Source organism: Sabethes cyaneus, chromosome 2 (genome assembly GCF_943734655.1).
Source record: "Sabethes cyaneus chromosome 2, idSabCyanKW18_F2, whole genome shotgun sequence".
NCBI lineage: Eukaryota > Metazoa > Arthropoda > Insecta > Diptera > Culicidae > Sabethes > Sabethes cyaneus.
Window position 1 is genome coordinate 22,609,467 of NC_071354.1, and position 18,794 is coordinate 22,628,260.

The window sequence follows — 18,794 nt, forward strand, 5'->3', positions numbered from 1 at the left end:
GCCACTCGTCATATGTTCGAATCTCGACTGGGCGGTGCCGCTACACAGTTAATAATCTTTGAACTAGCCCAGTATTTTTTCTGTACTCTAGTAACCGGCTGCGAAGTCTGTCGATAAAAAAAGCCATGGGTTTATACCGTCTTTAGACATTACCCTTCTTTATCGACAGACTTCGCAGCCGGCTGTTAGAGTACAGGAAAATTACGGGGCCAGTGCAACAATCCTACTGACTCTAACTAGCAAGCACCGCCTAGCCGAGATTCGAACATACGACGACTGGCTTGTTAGACCAGCATCGTACCTCGAAGCTAGCTGGGCGGTCTGTCGATAAAGAAGGGTTAAATTCTGAAGGACGTTTATGAAGGGCTTTACTTTGCAGTGCTTTCGTACTTGATGGGATCTATAAGTAAACCAATCGCGCTTGAAATCTATAGCACAGCAGTCATTGCCAGTTTCTACAAGATAAAAATTTTTAGTGTCATCCGCATACAAAAAGAACGAGGGAATAATTGTAACATGGAAAATAAATAACCTGGAAATTAAATGAAAAGAAAACTTATCCAATTTAATTCTACTATGTATATTTTATGCTTGACAGATACGTATTTCGCCTACGACTTGCAGGCTTCCTCAGTGTCTGTTTTCTTTTTATTTAATTTCCAGGTTTCGTTTTCTACTAAGACTTGGGGGGCTCCGTAGCCGCAAGGTTACCGAATCTGCTTTGACAAGCGAGTGGTCATGGGTTCGAATCTTGGTAGAAACAAGCCATTCGATGTTAAGTGACTTTAGCATGGGTTTATTCTCCGACCCCTCACTTACCCTTCCTTCATGCTGAATTCTATATATTTACCCACTGAAGCCTCTTGACAGTGCAAAAGACCCTCCTATAGGTAACTGTACTGGTCAGAGGAACGAAGGAGTCCTCGCCGGGGACGGCTAATAATATGGGATAGCGCTGGCAGCGAGAAATATGTGGATAAAGTAGATCAAACTTTGAAGGAAGGGTAAACCCCAATACACACAAGCACGCATAAAATTTAATAAGCACATCGCTCACTCAATAGCGATTATAGCAAAAAGAAATGCAGTGCAGGTCATACAGCAAACACCCGGGCGATATTACAATAGATCAACTCTACTGCGTCTAATTGCATATGAGTCCCATCTGCAAAATCATCGAGTTGAGAAAACAGCGTTTGAAGGTATTTTTCTTATTTTGGTTATTTCACCTGTTGAGCGCAGTTTATTCCTATTTTTTCGACATAATATAATGAAATAGACCTTTAATACAACTTCTTTATAATAAAAACATTGCATTTTTTGTGAAAATCGCATATTAGTCTCAGCTCTTCTTAGTCGCAACCGTTCTGTGATCGAAGTAGTTATGCTACGAATAGCATTTTTTTCAGCTTTCCAATGGTGGTCTTAAAATGAAAATCGGTTGAGGTGCTCATGGTGAAAATAACGATTTTTGTCATAAATTCCAAACCAAATCCAAGATGACCACCAAAAAACTAATTTTTACTTCAGGAATTTCAACCTGTTCTTTACAGAACTATGCCATTTGTTAGTATAGTTGTATCATTGCACATTTAGGAAATATTTCATGATATATGTTTCAATTTTGCTAAAAATTTAACTTTTTTTTTAAACCATCAAGCCTCTTCGCGAACGAGGGGTCCGCTGTTTCGAGGCATTAAGAATTCGCATATTTTAACCATTTCCAATCAATCAAGTATAAGAGTTCCAATATTTGAAGACGTCGCGTGTCATTAGTGGCCTCATTTCAACGAAAATTACTCAATTAACTTTCGTATGGAATTTCTTTGAAACAACCCTGTATTTATTAATTAACTGATGATTTTTAAAATTAAAAAGCGTAAAAACAACAATAAATATTGTTTATATGGATTGAAGTAAAATATATGACCATGCCCAGGAAAAACATTTGGTGGGACTGATTTGCGTTTATTTTTAAGATGGGACAATTTGTTTTCATATTTTTTTCAGACTTTTTGAAATAAAAACAGCTTTTTTGTATTCTTAATGGATAGTAAAGCAAAAAAAAGAGAGAATCTGATATTTAACTCAAAAACGATGAAAATGCATATGGGACTGATATGCGATTATAGGCAGTATACTGGTCGCAGTAATGAGTCCACACATAGAAAAAAAAGACGCTCCAAAAATTTCAGTCAGTTATAACATATTTTTGAGTGTCTTAATAGAATTCAGAAATTGACAAACAAAATTTATAAAAATTCCATTTGCCTCTACTACTTAACTACTTGATTAAGTGATATAAGTAAACGGATTTTCTCCAAATTTTTCTCGTTTATTCATAAAACGTGTGCCAGGTGGTAGTAGTTTGGTTCTGTCGATAATGAGCGACAAAAACAGTAAGGAGCCTAGTATACTGCCTTGAGGGACCCCAGGACCCCTCCAGCGAGATTGAAACGCACCCAATTTTCGCAACATTTTTTTGATTGCGTAAATTCTAGCCATACTGCCATTGCAACAGAAGCTTATGAAAGTATATCATATTTGGCACACAATATCCCATCATGTCATCAAGGTGTTTTTCTGTATTCCACACTTCGTTGTTCTTTGCAATATCGCTATCGAGTAAGCGACATGCTTAATATCTATGCTTTCTGTTTCAGTGTTCTCGCCCTTTTTTATTTTATGCTAACTACTTTGCAGGATATATAAATCACGCTCCCCAAGGCATGAAGTGCAAAGGCTAAGTATACTTTGCAATTCGACAAGGGGCTTCTTTACGTTTTTTTGCTCTTAATTGATCAGCCGAGTACAACCAGTAATTCCAAAAAAGCGCAAAAATATGGGTCTAAAATTTTTAGAAAAGGAACAAGTACACAAAGTTTGCACAAAATCGGAGCACTTTTTATCATGCAATGAGCTATTGGTAGATCAATTGAGGCTTAACCTGTACCACTTTTAGCATAAAGTGGCCTGGTTATTCCTGGACGAATCCGAGACATATGAATAGCATATTTGCCAAATCTACTAAGAGGCCTCGAGGTACGACGCTGGTTTGACAAGCCAGTTGTCGTATGTTGGGTGGGAATCTCAGCTGGGAAATTTTGTTAGAGTCAATAGGATCGTAGCAAAAGCCTCGCAACTGTCCAGCACTCCGATAGCTGGTTGCGAAGTATTTTGAATAAAAGCATAAGGTCAAGTTTGGAATACGGAATGTAGCACCTAGGCTTTGCCTTGCTTTATTTAGACAGAGTTCAATATAAAATTACATAAATTTTTCAGTTGAATATACCTTTTTCAAGAACTCTTCGAAAACAGAAAGTTTCTTGAAAAACTCCGAAATTGCCAGAAAAAATTGTCTTGCCTGCAGCGTTTCTCTAATCGTTTCACATTTAACTGGCACAATAGAAGATTAAGTCAACGCAGGACACTTTCCGGGACAAGTCACTCAAATCCGGGACGACTTGTTAGCAGACATTAGGATTACGTTTCATCGTGTCTAATGCAAAATTCAGTGTAAGGAAAGGAACCGGGAATAAACCCATGCTAAACTCGTTCTGACATCGAATAACCTGATTCTACTTAGATGCGAATCCGAAACCACTATCTTGTCTTGCATACAACCTTACGGCTACAGATGCCCTTCGGTTGAACCAAGAAATGATATGACTAATTGGTAGTAGCTGACCCAGAAATGGTTAAAGATCACTCGAGAGCGCAGACGTTAGACTATCATATGCTTACTTTACTTACTTTACTTTTGGTGGCGACGGTCCGTTAGCGATCCTGTGCTGAACGAATTATGGTTCTCCAGTTTTGTCGGTTGCAGGATACCGTTCTCCAATCCCCTCCAGTACACCAGCTGAACGAATATCGTTCTAGATAGCGTACCTACATCGGATGCGAAGTCTGCCCCAAAGTCTACGGCCTCTCCACGCTCTCTGCTGAAAATAGTGTTGGCTACTCTCTCGTCGGGCATTCTGGTCCCGTGCCCAGCCCACCGCAACCGGCCACCTTCACTATATGAATATTTCTATATACATGAACTATCCTATGATGATAATATAAAATTGGATGCTTGATAATATACAAACAAAGAAATCCGGCACCCAACAGCAATCATGAAGGTTTATTGAATTTTCCAATAATCTTTTATGAACGTTTTCTGAAGTACGTATAAAATATTAACTCTCCAGCGAGGCTCACACCATGCTTATAGAAATTCAAGATGCTTAATGTGAAATACTTATTTTTGACCGTGAAATACTGTATTACTCTATGACTTACAATAACAGATAGTTCTTAATATTGTCTAGGCGACATAACCGGCAGAGAGACCAGCAGATAGACAGCAGTAGTTTGAGAACCTGGTCGATAAATATGTTAAGAGAAATGGACCCATACTATTTCCTTGCGGAACCTACTATTAATAGCAAAAAATCTGATAAAGATGTTTCTAGAACGATTTTTTTTCGAGTTTTCCATTTTTTATTACACTCGAAGTGTCGGAAAACCAATTTTCGCTGAATAAAACATTGACTGAGGTTTTTGGAGCGTCTTAGTAGAATACGAAATCTGGAAATTAAATAAAAAGAAAACTTATCCAATTTAATTCTATTATGTATATTTTATTCTTGACAGATACGTATTTCGCCCACGACTTGCAGGCTTCCTCAGTGTCTGTTTTCGATTTTTTATTTAATTTCCAGAATAAAACATGTAATTTAGTTGAGCATCCTATAGTCTGTACGCAAATAAGAGAGTTTCCACTATAAAATCACTAGACTGGGGTAGCACTGACACGTTGCCTAACCTGCGATCATCATCACTCCGAGCAGCAGCAACAGCAGCGATAGCAGCTCGGAGATCGTTAGCCACAGGCAAACAAAAGCCAGCCCTATGGGCATGCTGTGCAGGCGAGCACAAAAGTAGGACACCAGAATCTATCACAAAGAATCAGCGAAGATGAAAAATTACCATTCATTTCTTCCAGCCACATTGTTGAACGACTCGCTCGCAGGCTCTCTAACACGAAAGCTCATATGGGTGAATGGTTGAATGCAATAGAACACAAAATTAGCCACAGCATTCGTTGACTGGCTGTCTATTTATATATATATTTTGCTAGGGTAGTTCAAAAATAAACCTTCTCCAAAGATCACGATCTCACGGACAACTTTTGCGTAAGTCGGTTTTTTTCTCCGTGCCATCTCAATGTGGCGTACCTATACTCGGAAAACCCCTAATGCAGCTTATCTCGTGCTCACCAGTGAAGCTAGACAGATTTTTCAATTTAAATAATAATGATCGCTCAGGTTTGTTTATCGATAAATCTTGTAGTTCGCCTTCAGCGCAGCATCCTCTTCGGAGCATTCTATTCGCCATCGGAATCTCCCAATATGTGATCAATACCTGCGATACGAGAGCGATGCAATCCACCGGAGGTGGTGGAACCGCAGAAAGAATGAGAAATCAAGGAAAAAGGTGATGATGTATTATTTGCTCAAACGATTACTCAGTAATCGGTTGAATATCTCGATATCTGTGAAGAAAAACGACACGATTCCACCGTGGATTTCCACTGTGCTGCCAAACATTCAGCTTTCACTAGGTACCCGTTCCGCTGTTGTGGTAAACAATGATCAAAAACTGATTTCAGTAAATATACATATTCACCACGGTGACGTAAAGGAAGCAGAAACCGTTCCGGCCGGTGTGGGGTGCTCCACGTCGCCCATCGTCAAGCCAAGTTAATCGTTTGTTTGATTTATGAACTCGCTGGTTCAGCTACGGACGGTAGGCAGGCCGTCGAGACTGTCGTCCGCGAAGAACGAAACGCAACGGGAGGTCCTTTGTCGACGTGTGAGCATTTGTTGCTTATGACGAATGCGACTGCTGCTGCTGTGGCACAAATAATAATAGTAATCTAAATAACCAACAAGTCTGGAATCCCGCAGAAATCTGGGTATGCTGCCGAAGGGGTTGTAGGTTTTGGTTCCCAGAAAAAAAAGAAAGGATGGGAAATTTATATTTAGTTTGGTCTGGTTTTCGCTTCGGGCGACCAATTAGATTAATGGTGCTCAGCTGATGGTGATCATCAACGCGTTCGTTCAGTTTGCGGATTGGCAAAGGAGGTTGCCTGCAGCAGTAGGATGTGCGGATGCATGGTACGAGTTGCGTACAGTGTAATTAGCACCTGAGGCACAAATTTTCACACTTTATTTGAAAATCTGTTCTGCCAAGTGCCAAAAGTCCATATCAGGGCTTTGCGGCAATAAGTGTTTATTGTAATAATTTGCAATGTGTTGTAATGAATGAGCGCCATGAATTGCAAAAAAGCGGGTTTTCTTGAGAAGAAAAGTTACCAAGACCTTTATATAATTTATAAATATAATTAAAATCAATTATATTTATTAATTTTTTTGCCATTTTACACATGGTTTATATTCACACTAAATCCGGAAATGATCATTTTTGCGGTTTTTTGCTGATTTGTATTACTGAACTCAACGTTCTTCACATAACTAATTCATATTCATTACAATTCTTATTATGTTACGGTTCAAGCAAATGAAATGTTTATCTAGTAAGTGACTAACTATGCAAATAGCCTTTCCTCCAAATATATTTTTCATGCTTGTTAAGTATCATAACAAAAAACGCATTTTCAGCAATAGAGCCATGGCATGTAGCGCCATCCTGTTAAAACTACTAGTATTCTATTTTATTCTAGCTGGTTTGACACTTTCGCCAATGACTACAAGCGAACATGTATTAAACGTATGATGCTAACTTTTAGTGAATATAAAAGCCCTTCATTGACTTTTTCTTGCTTTCGTGCCACCGTAAGAGCACCACAATAATAAAATTGGTGGACAAGACACCTTCATTGACTCTATCCCACAGCTTGAAACAGGCTTCTTCGTTCATAATAAAATAGTTCTAAAGATCAGATACACAAGTCAAGCTGTCTGCGCCTACATTTACATTTAAGGAAATGGCTATTTGAAAACAAAAATTGATTTTTGACGCCATTTAGAAATCCAATATGACGGATGGATGTACGAAATTTTGAATGAAAACATAATAATAATACAAAGGATGTTTTATCATAGATCATAGATTACGGATTTACCGCATGTCCTAGTTGTTTCAATTTGTTTTGCTCTTGCTACGCCATAATTAAAAGCTATTAAGGCCATTGCAAATAATTTCAAAAGTTTAGTTTTTGTCCCGACAGAGAAATCACAAAAACAAAACCAGAAAACATAGAAGGAATAAATTTGATACAAGAAGACAAGTTTGAATGTCCTAAATATCCGTGCTCTGTATAAAAAACACGACAAAAAATGGGACAGAGACATTTAAAAATTTTCAGTCGATAAACATACAAAAAGAGTACAAAAAGATGGCGAAAATACGCATCAAAAAGACGTCGAAGGAACAAAGAAACAACAAGAAAAATCCAACAATTTTATTGTTTTGGCAACAAACAGGACGGGAGATGATAAAAAATGACAATGAAAACAAAGAAAAGGCGGCAAAATGTCATAAAACGAAAATACGATGGAAAGATGGCATAAAAACCATGAAAAGACAATAAAAATATAACAAATAAATGACAATGAGATGACGAATACGAACAAAAGGCAATAAAGAGATTACAAAAAGACGGATAAATGGTTCCGAAAAAGCAACTATAATATGACGAACAGACAATGCAAGGTAGCGAAAAGACGATAAAAGTACGATGAAACGACAGCAAATAATCGACCAACAGGCAGTAAAATGCCTGCAAAAGATATGACGATGAAGTGAAGACAAGTAAGCAAAAAGTTGAAAGACACAAAAATACGGTTCAAAGACGCCAAAAAAGTTACAAACAGCGACAAAATTGACAAAACAGCCGTACAAAACGACGAAAAGACTGTAAACAGAAGTAGCCTTTCACTAAATTTATTAGAGAAGTATTAGAGTATTAGAGAAACAATTAAAAGTCAGCAAACCAGTGACAGGCTATGCCAAAAAAATCACCTATGACGATACCATCAAACCAAAAACGCCACAAAAAGCAATAAAAAATGACAAACAAATCAGTTTAAAGACACTAAAAAGCGATAATAGAATACCAGATGTTAAAAATAACGAAAAACGACCAACAATCGTTGAAAGACAACAAAAAAACGAGAGGTCAACACGGTGTAGTGGTTAGTATTCACATCTCTCACGTCGAGAACACGGGTTCAAATTCCAGTCCCACAGAAACCACGAATGACCCAAGCTGTTAAAGTGACTATAATTACTTTAAAACAAAACAAGAAAGGACAAGAAGATGACAATAACGGCGGAAAAGTTGGCAGAGTACGCTTAACAAAACAAAATAACGAAAAATTAAAGACCAAATACAAAATAACCAAACGACGAAAAATGAAAGCATTCGGAAAAATAGAGGCTAAAGGCGAATGACGAAAGTCAAGATTATGCGTTCTTTTGAAATGTATCATAAACTGATTCGATTCAAAAAAGTGATAATTTGTTTCAAATGCAATCAAGCATACATATGCGATAAAAAATGTCACTATTTAGCAAAACTGAGAAACACTTTATCTGAAGAACGAATGTCGGTCAAGCTTCCATTAAAATCAAAAGTTTGATTAATTAAGTTATAACCCTTTCTTCTGTGATTAAAACACAGATGGTAAAACTACGGATTTTTCTTCTGCAAAACCTGGTATCACTGGTCCTAAGAAATCTCGTTGGAATGAGGAAACTTGTCACTTTTTCTGGCGCACTTCACTAACGCAGACTAATGTCTTGATTTATAGCGGTCCTGAGAAATTTTGTTAGGACGAGAGGATCACTTTTTATCACTTTTTCTCACGTACTTTCCAAGCACAGATATCAAATTAGTATAAGTCTGAACGTCGTTAGGAATCTTCGACCTTTTGGGATGACGAGAGGCCTTGTTACTTTTTTTTCTAAAAATAAAGTAATCGAAATCACTGTAAACAGATCCTAAGTAACAATTCCAAGTTTTGTTACGTTTGTATAGTGGTTTTCATGACCAATTTCATAAAACCGCTAATAAAACTATGAGCTCCACCAGAACTTTCTGATGACCTGCTTTCTGACTAAGTGGCCCACTCTTCAGAAGGTTTTAAAATCACTACAAGAATCAGGTCATAAGCTTAAGTAGTCGTATCACGCTCTGCTTAAAGCAGCATTAAAACCGGTTAAGCTTTTGCTGCTTGACACCCATCGCCATAATTGAATAAAGCTTTTCGCTTTTCGCCTCTGGTGAAAACTAAATAAGTTCGCCAGCATTATCAACTTGAAAATACATCCGTGAGCAGCAAAGTTATAGTTTTGCTGTCAGATAATTCTTATCGATTTGGCTTAGACGACCATAATATAATATCGCATAGAATATTTCATAAATTTTAAGCAATTTCGTTGGTTTGCAACATGTGCGCATTCAATTTTATCGTGTATATTGATATGATAGCTGCATAAAATCATTTTAGTTGCTTCCTGTGGCTGGAAAACCAATGGATAATAACTTTCTTTCTGCAAAACACTTTGCTTTGATTAATTTTTGTTTGTGAGTTAAAACAAAATACTAGAATATGGCTTCGCATAAAAAAATGATTTTGGTGTTGAACTGCGGTATTCTTCATAATAGCTGCAAAAAAAATGGTTTGGTCAGGGTGTTACCGATTTAAAAGCTCTATAAAACTAACAGTTACGCCTCTCAGTTGGCTTCGATGTATGACGCTGGTCTAATAAGCCAGTCATCGTATGTTCGAATCTCGACTGGGAGAGGCTGTTAGAGTCAATAGGATCGTAGCAACTGGCCCTGTAATTGTCCTGCACTCTAACAGCTGGCTGCGAAGTCTGTCTTATAAAAACAGAAGGTCAAGTTTCGATAGCGGAATGTAGCACCTTTGGCTTTGTTTTATAAAACTAACAGATTTATTGCGGTTTGACATGCAACCGCGAGAAGATCAATTTTGATTGTTGTGCCATTTTGTATTGCTACGCCACACTTATGGTAAGTTTATAAGAGACGTGGTGCAGCCAACAAGTTTTATCGTGGTAACATAAGCAACCACAATAAATTTAATAGTTTTATTATGGTTTTCTAGCTAGTTACAAGTGTGTTTGGACTCGTATCCTTTCGGTATAGCGTAATGATGGTATTGGATGATGTAAATACCACAGAGAGATGACAGAAGACCGACGAAAAGACGGCAAAAAGACAACATTTGTGTTGCAAATTTGTTATGACAACAAGCAGGACAACGGAAAAAGGCGAAACGGTGACAAAAAGACCAAAAACAGTGGAACGACGACAAAATACAATAAAAAGATGATAAAGAGGCGAAGAATGTACGGTAAAATGACAACAAAAAGCCGCCAACATAGTAACACAAAAGGCGACAAAAAACGCGGGAAAAATCGACAATAAAGCTAAACGTAAATGTCAAAGAACGATGAAGATACGGTGGAAACATAGCAAAGATATCATGAAAAGACAACAAAAATACGGACGAAATACATATGAAAAGGACGACGAATACGAAACAAAACAACAATAAGATAACGAAAAGACGAAACGACGAAAAGACAACACACAGACGACAACGCAACAAATCTAAGTTTTCATCAATTCTCTGATGGTGATGCTGATGTAGCGGCAGCGCATGTACCGGTTAATTTGGCGGATTTGAGCTTATTTACTATTACTACCGAAATGGTGTTAACTGCCACCAAAAAACTCAAGCGTTCTTTCTCTGCGGGACCTGACGGCATCCCAGCCGAAGTTTTGAGCCGTTGTATAGAAGTGGTGTTAGTTCCCGATATTTGGAAGCAATCGTTTATGTTTCCAGTATATAAATCTGGCGATCGCCGTGATGTGAGGAACTACCGCGGTATTACTAGTCTCTCTGCGGCATCAAAATTGTTTGAGATAGTTGTGAGCGGTGTAATACTGTCTCGAACTAAAAACTATATATCCACTGTTCAACACGGCTTTATGCCTGCTCGATCCGTCTGTACTAATCTGTTAGAGTTTACCTCGAGGTGTATTTTGCAAATGGAAGAGAAAAAACTGGTTGATGTCATCTATACCGACCTGAAAGCGGCTTTCGATCGGATTGATCATGTAATACTTTTGCGAAAGCTCCAACGACTTGGTGCATCCCAGAAAATGATTGATTGGCTTCACTCATATCTTAGCGATAGAGTACTACGTGTGAAACTAGGATCCAGTACTTCGTCAGTGTTTAGCAACAAATCTGGAGTTCCTCAAGGTAGCAACTAGGGTCCATTGCTTTTCTCATTGTTCTTCAATGATGTTGCGATTCTGCTAGAACACGGCTGCAAGTTAGTTTACGCCGATGACCTGAAATTATTTGCTATGATAGATAATGAAGATGACTGCCGCCGTTTGCAACATTTGCTCAATCTATTTACTGTATGGTGCAGACTTAATTGGCTTATTATAAGCATTTCAAAGTGTGAAGTTATGAGCTTTTGCCGGATTAAAAATCCAATTTGCTTCGGTTACACTATCGACGACATTGAACTTCGCAGAGTGGATCAAGTTAGCGACCTGGGTGTCTTGCTGGACACTAAATTGACGTTCAATTTACACTGTGAATCAGTCATTTCCAAGGCGACCCGACAACTTGGATTTATTTCTAAGATTGGATGTAACTTTAGAGATGTTCACTGCCTGAAATCATTATATTGCGCTTTGGTTCGTCCGCTACTTGAGAGCTGTAATTTGGTTTGGTCCCCTAGTCATCTTACTTGGAACCTATGGATCGAACGTGTGCAACGCAGGTTTATTAGGCTGGCTCTACGATATCTCCCATGGCGGCATCCTGATAACCTGCCACCTTACCCGAATAGATGTCGTCTACTTGACCTCGACACACTCGAACGCAGGCGTAAAATGCATCAGGCTATATTCGTGGCTAAACTCATCAACGGCGAAATTGATTCTCCAAAATTGCTATCTATGCATAACTTTCGGGCATCGCAACGGACATTACGCTCAACTGGCTTGCTGCAAATACCGTTTCATCGGACCGCGTTTGGAGCTAATGAACCGATTACGGAATGCATCAGGTTGTTCTCAAAAGTCGAAGAACTATTTGACTTCGGTATGCCATCGCACTTATTCGCGCAAAAGATAAGAAGATCTAATTTACTGTAATCTGTAATCAATTTTATTCATGTAGACAATTTATAGTCAGATGAAGTACTCAAATAAATAACAAATAACAAAACGAAGGTAAAAAGGTAGGTAAAAAGACGATAAGACACCAAGGGACAAAAATATTGAAAAGGATAATAAAAACGGCGAAAAGACTATAAAAACATATGCAGAAAAGACAGTGAAGAAATGATAAAAAGACGCCATCAAGAGCTACCAAAACACCAAAATAGCCCTCAAAAAACGACAAAAAGGTACCGAAAAGATGTTTGAAAGTTACCAGAGTAATCGAAAAGAAAAAAAAAGACAATGTAATGATGCTAGGCAAGAGAGACAGATGCTAAAAAGAACGGAAAACAAATAGCAGACGTTGAAAAGAAAACAAAAAGGCGGTAGGAAAACGCAACGGAGCACAGATGATAAAAAATATATAGACAAAAAAGTAAACGACGAAAAATGCCAAGAGACTAAAAATACCATAAAAGATAATAAAAACGACGAACAGTCTGGAAACAGATGCAGAAAAGACGATGAAGAGATGAGAAAAAGACGGCATAGTAACGGCAAGAAGTGTCATAAAAGACTACAAAAGACGACAAAAAGATGCCATCAAGAGCTACAAAAAACTCCAAAAGAGGTCACAAAAAATGACTGAATGACACCAAAAAGACGTTAGAAAGTTGCCAAAAAAGTTTAAAATAGTGATAAAAATGGCAACAAAACGCTGAATAGAGACAATAAGACGATGTAATGATGTAAGAAAGCCAGATGTTAAAAGGAACGGAAAACAAATGACAGACGTTAAAAAGCTAACAATAAGACGACAGTAAAAGGCAACAGAGTACACATAGGAAAAAAACGAAAACAAATAAAGATAAAAGACGAAAAAACGAAACAACGAAAAATAAAAGATTAATGGCGGAACAACAAAGAGGAATCATCAACTGATTTGATTAAAAAAAGTATTCACTTTTTATTCTACAAATACTATCAAGCTATAAAACAAATGCAATAAAAAGTGATCACACGTCTAGGTGGAATAAGAGGGGTTTTATCCATGTAAAAAGAGACTTGATTATAGTTGAAAACAGTTTAGCAACGCTGGTATAGAGCTTTAAGTCGGCAATGTTATACTACTCCTGCTTGCCATTTACACATTTGTAATGAATGTAACGAATGTTTTCCTTCTATTATTTTATTTTGTGACTAAAGAGTATCCCTTAGTTTTTCCACATATTTTGTAACCATAATTCGAAAGAAATATTTTGCCTGTCGCTTGAAAAATGTTTCAAAATATCACTATATTGAAAATATTTTTTCCATATACCTACATCTTGAATTCAACAGAAGAAATTCTTTGTAAAATGATGTAGTAATCGTGATTATTTTTGGAACGTCACTGTAATTTTATCATTTAAAAACGAACAGCTTGTGCAACTCAAATCACAAACCGTACAGAAAGTCTCACGCTGGATATTTTTAAATCCTCCGCCACAGTTCCCATCGATGCACTAATAAACGTAAAATAGCATATTAGCCAATCAGTCTAATCAGATAGCGTCGTCCCCAAGACCATCAATAACCGTTTTCTGTTTACCGATGTTATTAAATCTGCTACTCTTTCATTTCCAAATCGTTCCCTAACGCCATGAAAGCACAACAACTTTCCCAACAACGACCAAAGTACCCAGCAACCCTTCAGCGAGAGTGCCAGGGTAATAGGGCGAACGGATAAATAAAAGCGCCGGTTTAGATGGCATATAAAATTCCACCCAAGATCAGTGAGCCCCACTCAGAGTCCAGGGTCCACTTAGGCAGTTGCAGCCTGCAAAGAGTGAGTTACATTTTTAATGGCAAGTTTCGCTGCGCTCTGTAAGATTAAATCTTCTGCGCCCGCGCGCCGTCGTCGCGCGCCATTTGCGATTCTTCGGCTCGGATCGTTCGTTACTTCTTCGTGGACACGGCAATCCACAAGCCAGCCAACATGAGGGGCTGTCTGCCCGAGGCTGCACACAGGCCACATTCAAAGCGCCGGCAGCCTAGTTCTTCCGGGATCGTGATTCAACCGGTTGCAGCAGATATATCACTACAACAACGGAGCTACTCGGCTGTGTTCTGCTGCAGTTACGATCCTGGACATCGGTGATGGAAAATGTGTATTACCGTACCGCACCGGCAAAGGTATCGGGGAAACGACGCTCGAGGAGCTTGCATTTGTATAAATGTTTGCAATTTCACCTTAATGGCGAATGAGTTCCGCAGAAATGCTAACCGTGAAGGCATTCCATCACCGCTGGTAGTCACTAATTAATGTTTTCGATGTACAATTGGAGGTACGAGTGTCGGCAAAATGGTGCGAACTCTCACTTTGAAAACTGAAACTTATAATAAATGAAATTGCATACCTACTATCACTACAGCTTCTATTAAGTTATTATGTCGAGTAATGTTCAATTGTGCTTCTCGTGATTCCGCAGTTAGTGAAATGGGCTAGCTTTCCCACATTTGCGATTATGATCCTGTTGAACTGGATTTTTTTTCGATCAACACTGGGGTACGAATTATCGTTGTGCTTGTCCCACAACATGCTATCAAACTCTATTATCAGTAATAGGTTGGGACTAAAATAATTTGCCGCGGAGTAAAGTACACGAAATTATTACTTTGTATTGAACGTTGTACGTTATAGTGCATCAAATTAGAAGAATCGCCAATCAACCAATTATTAACGTTCGTTATGAAATACTGTAGTGAACGTAAATGTTTCCCTAATTGCATTCAGTTCGACAACTAGACAACGAAAGTTCACTGCACAAAACCCAACCTTCCATTGTGTGTTGCATTCCATTCGAATTTCAAGGTGTTCCTGAAATGTCAGCAAAAACATGAGGTGTACAATTTTCTGGCCGATTAGAACTGGCACGTCAACCTGTATGTACCTACCAGAACAGAGTCTCTGCAGCCGATTGTTTTCAGGTATCTATTGCATTGTGTCTGTTGTACGGCATTAGCGCTTCCATAAATGCAAATTTGAACAGTAATTTGAGCAAATTGCATCTATATACCTAGTTACCAGCGAGCATCTACTAGGCTGTCATGTTGAGATTCCGGGCCCCGGTCACATGTTTACAATTAGACAGGATAGAAACTTACAACGCGACACACCACAGCCGGGCGTTTGGAGTGGAACGATGGAAAAACCAGCGACAATGACATCTTTGATTGCATGTTTGGAGACGGGTTTGCAATTACATTCAAATAAGCAAAACGGCGAAGCATTGAGTGCCTTGTAAACTTTTCTTCAAGCTGTTATTTCTGTAATCCAATAATAAACCGTTCCAATTTTCAATCGAACATTGAATTGAAAATTGGAACAGTCTAATGTTAGATTGCTAACTGCTCATAAAAAACCACGTTAAAGAGTTTATGATTTTTACCTTTGTTGTACTATATAACAAAGGTTTAGAAATTGGTCGAAAAACGTGAAATAGAACCAAGACCCGGAGGGCCAAGTGTCATATACCAATCGATAGGGTTCGACGAATTGAGCAATGTCTGTATGTGTGTGTGTGTATATGTATGTGTGTGCAGCTCATTTTCTATCGCCTGTTTCTCGGAGATAGCTGAACCGATTCATCCGCTATTACTTTTGTTTGAAAGGTATTTATGCCTAGTATATCACCATTCAGTTGTTTCGTGGTACGACGTTTTGTTTAAAAGTTATAGGCAAAAATGTGAAAACTACGTGACACGGTTTTTTCCGGAACCACACAACCAATTTTAATGATCTTAGTACCAAATGAAAGCTCTTGCTATCTCTAAACTTTTTACCAAGTTTCATCGAAAACAAATATGTAGTTTAAAAGTTACGCTTAAAAAACCAGTTTTGACAAGATCTAAATGATCGCCTGTTTCTCAGAGATGGCCAAACCGATTTATGCGCTATTAGTCTCATTTGAAAGGTAATATAGCCGGATAAATCACTATTTTGTTGTACAAAATACAGCAGCGTGAGTAACCGAAGGTTCCCGAGCAGGAGCGAATAGCAAAATAATATCAAAATGTGCTATTGGAAGTCGAATAACTCATATCAAAATTTGGTCTTGTTTTGGCTGACATAGTTGGTAAAATAACAAAAACTAATATCAAAATTTTACTCCTTTAAGGCCAAAAGAATAACTACTTGTGTTATTTGAATAACAAAGCAATAACATGACTGTATTCAGAGTTTAGAATAACATATTTTAGTATTATTAAGGAATTGAATAACAAATGCAGTAGTATATGAAATATTAAAAAATCCTTTTATAAAATATTTATAATCTAAAATTTGTTTAATCAATAAAAAAATTGTATGAAATATATCATTGGGACTATAGTCTGTTGATGTCGACTTAATAAATAAATAAATAAATATCGAATGTCATTTTAAGGCCAAAATAAGATATGATAACAAAAACAGTTATTATACTCGTCTTACAACCACCTTTTTAAATATCTACTCAATAACAAAATGTGTTATCAATGTATCTCCATATCTATTCAATGAAAAAATGTACCATTATAACACAGTTTGATATTGTTTTTGTATTATTTTGCTCTTCGCTCCTGCTCGGGTTAATAAAAATTGATGAAATTTATTCAAGAAAACTTTATTGGTGTGAACCAAATAGAATGGCATTATAAGAAATCATGCATAGTTCAAAAACCTATAAACTAGACCTTTACTACGCAATGTATATGTTAAAGAATAATATTTCTTCTTACAACTTAATTTTACTTGCACTTACCCACAGTAGTAACAACTTACTCAGCAATTTCATGAGAAAAGGAGCTATCAAAATTTATAAGTGCTGCCAATAGATGAATTATTTTCCGAAGACGGGTCGATTTCTATCTCAAATAGCAAGTAAGACCGTATAACAAAGGTTCCTTTCACCACTAGGTGGATTAAATCAGGTTTTTATTAAATGGACTAATACAAGTTTCAGCAGGATGGCGCTACATGCCGCACTGTCCCCAAATATTCGCTCTATTCCGGTAAATGTCAAATCAATGGATTCATTGATACAGAGAATAGGCCCCTTCAGTCAAAGAATTTGGATACGCTTGACTTATTGACTGTGAGAATATTTGAAAAGGAGGCAAGATTCTGAATATTAATTATAGAAGCAAGTATTCATTATATTCATTACATTTGTTAACATGGCACGACAGCACACCAACACAATGATGCGCATTGCAGCGGTTGGCGTACCTGCTGCTGCTGTGCCGCTTTATATCGTCTGTCAGTCCGGTGGATAACAAATGTAAACAAACGAAAAAGTGTACCTTAAAAGTGTATTAAATCGAGATAAATTAGCTGCAGAGGTAGTTTAAAGTAGTGATTAAAGGGGGAGTGTTACAGATCGTTTACGAGTGAATGATTAGTTTGCCGCTGCATTTTAGTAAAATATCATTTGTTGTGATTGAACGTTCTTTCTTCTGCTACGTGACTACTTGTTGGCTAACCTGAAAAGAAAAGAATATAAATTAGTTGATTGAAAAGGTGAAAGACGTAAGTAATTAAGAAATTAAGTGATTACTTAGGCTAATTACAATTAAATTTGAACAGGTTTTGATCGAATAAACCGTTAAACAGCAACCAAATAGCAAGATAAAAGAAAGGTAGAGGAAAAGTTTATAGCGTGCAAGAGGGTAAAGCGGACTACTTCTTGTAAGTTTATTGAAAATGTAAGGGATTGAATGTTTGCCAATTAAAATAAGTTTGAGCTGTCACAAAACAAGTGCTGTTTCAGAAATTAGTTCTTCATCCGAACAATCTCAAAAAGAAGTACACGAGAATCGGATAGCCTCAAATCGCACTGACGAATCCCAGCCCTTCTGATCTGGATCTTGCGGATACTCCTTGCGATACGTGCGGGGAAGTTTCTACCGCAAATGAAATGATGTTCGCTTGCGATGGTTGCCAAAAGTGGCATCATTGAAGTGGTACTGCGGAGAAGAAACATGCCAAAAGAAGAAGAAAAAAAGTCGCTCCAAGAAAGTTGGTGACGATTCCAGCGTCAAATCCGACCGTTCGACATCTCTAGAGAACAAGCTGAAAGCGATGGAGGAAAAGCAGAAATGAATGGAGCAGGAACTGAAAATGGAGGTGTTGATTAAAAGAAAAGAGGTGGAATTCAACCGAGCCATCGAGATGAAACGGATGCTAATGGAAAGGCAGTTACTCGAAGAGGAAAAAAAGAAAAGTAAGGAGATGCAAGAGCCATTCTGCAAGCGCGACAGAAACAGCTAGACTGGATGATCAAGCAGCAAAAGTCATTTGCGCACAAAATGAAAGCGATGAAGCGATTGAAACAATCCGCCCCGAAGAAATCCGTCGATACTGGCGAAGGAATATGTGGAAAAAATAAAAGGCTGTATCCGACGGTGGAAAAGCTGACAAAAGAGAATCTGAAGAAGCTCGAAGAAGTCCATGAAGAAGATAGCGATTTCAGTGAAAATATGACCGACGGTGAAGAAAGCCTACACGAAGATGAATCGGACGGTGAATCTGATGGAGTTTCGG

At 37.8% G+C, this 18,794-nt stretch overlaps 1 protein-coding gene across 3 annotated transcripts in view; it reads left to right on the forward strand.

Annotated features, from left to right (window-relative positions):
* LOC128733700 (protein N-terminal asparagine amidohydrolase) overlaps positions 1-18,794 on the forward strand; it is a 141,236-nt gene that overhangs the window by 75,965 nt on the left and 46,477 nt on the right. The gene's annotated exons all lie outside the window — the stretch shown is intronic.